The sequence below is a fragment of the Geospiza fortis genome, unplaced genomic scaffold, assembly GCF_000277835.1.
Source record: "Geospiza fortis unplaced genomic scaffold, GeoFor_1.0 scaffold5, whole genome shotgun sequence".
NCBI lineage: Eukaryota > Metazoa > Chordata > Aves > Passeriformes > Thraupidae > Geospiza > Geospiza fortis.
In genome coordinates, this window is record NW_005054421.1 from 910,126 (window position 1) to 912,030 (window position 1,905).

The window sequence follows — 1,905 nt, forward strand, 5'->3', positions numbered from 1 at the left end:
CATCTCCTAGGCAGCGCTTTTCATGTCGATTCCTGCTTCTGAGGTCCCCCTGTGCTTCCAGGGGCTCTGAACAGCCTTTGTCCGCTGGGCAATCCCCCAGCTGCTGCGCCTGTCCCCCCCAGCCTGGCAGACACGAGGGGTTCTGTCCCGTGTGGGGCACACGCGGAGCAGAGGGGGCCGATCTGGGAGCAGAGCAACGTCCTGGCGGCTCTGCAGCACCTGAGCCTCTGCTTGGGTGGGTTTAGAGAGCAGAGCTGAGCTCAGCTTTCCCTTTTCCTGCACTGTGCCCATTGGCACTGGGGAAATATTGGCACGGGGTACAGGCAGAGTGCAAAAGAAGATGCTCGTGCAGGGTGTCCTGAGAGCTGCTCTGCTCATCATGTGAGCACGGAGGTCAAAAGCTGTCAGTTTTGGCAGCTGACACCCCTCAGCTCAGGTCGGGGCACCCCTGGGTGTCTCTGTGCTGTTTGGGACAGTGCCTGCTGCAGGGAGCAGGGGCTGTGTACCAGGGACATGGCTGTGTCCGTGTGCCCCACTGCCCACTGGGGGTTACACCACTGGGCACGCCGGGTTTGGGTGATGGGGGTTTCCTCCCTGAGTGACACAGCGAGAGCAGACAGGCAGAGCTGGTTCCCAGAGGCTGCCAAACCTACCAGGGGTGGGGCACGAGTGGAGAGGAAGAGTGCACCAGGATGGCAAGAGCTGGCTGGGTGCTCCAGCCACTCTGTCAGGTATGAACCAGGTCTCACCTGGCACAGGCTGTGGCTGCTCTCTGCACTGGCTCCACTCTGGGAGAAGGAGGGTTTTAGTTTCTGTGTTGACTTGGGCACCAGCTGCTTCTGCTTTGAAGCAGCTCCTCACACTTGTAAACCCCACTTTTGAGTAGGTTTTGAGAAAGATCCAGTTCCAGCATCTTTTCCTCTGGGATCCCAGGGACAGTCTGGCCACAGATGGTTTCTGGAAGCTGTTTTGCCGTGGGTGAATGTCCCAGTGGTGTGGAGGGTTGTGCTTGCAGCACCTGCCCAGAGCACTCCACACCAGAGAAGTGCTTGGACAGCAGTGGCCAGGGCAGCAGGGCTTGAAGTTCAGCCTTTGAACACCTTGGTCCTTGTTCTCCTTCCCTGTCTGGCCAGGCTGAGCTGCCACAGCTCTGGAGGGCTCTGAATCCCACCAGGGCTAGGGGGGGATGTCCCACAGAGCCAGGCTGAGGACTCGGGAGGTCCCCTCTGCCCCTCACACTTCGCTGTGTTGCCTCAATGTGACCTTTTGGAAAGGAGGATGTCGATTTTCTGCCACCCAAAAATGAAGGTTTTTCCGGGGCGGGGTGCTGGGTTGGCAGCTGGCCAGGGACAGCTGACTGTGGGACCAGCCCTCCTGCAGTGGCCTGAGTCAGTGCCACATCCTGCCCCAGAGCACCCCGAGCTGGGCCATCTCCCTGTCCCCTGATGCAGCTGGGCTGGTGCTGAGCACCCAGCAAGCCCCAGGGCAGGGTTTGGGGCACCTGCCGAGCCCTGTCCCTGTTGGTCACCCCCGTCTGAGCTCTTTGAGGGTCGCTGAGCATCCTGCACTGGGGAGAGGTGGGGTTGGACTTCTCCCCCGCAGATACCCTCCTGCACTTCCTGCACAGTCTCTGCCCCCTCTGCCCAGACGTATTCCCGGCTCTGCTTTCTCTGGAGCAGCCATGCCACCTCTCCTGCCCAGCCTGTCCCCTTCTCCCCTGCCCTGTGCAGGGTTTGGGTGCCCTGCAGGGCTGCCCCGGGGTTTGCCCGCAGCTCTGAGCCCTGCACAGCTCACACGGCTGCTCCCAGCTGCTGCATTCACGTCTGAGCTCACAAACCCACCGCAGGGGACAAAGCAGAAGCTGGGCAGTCCCTGCTCCCCTCCCCACCCCAGCGGGGCTGCTTG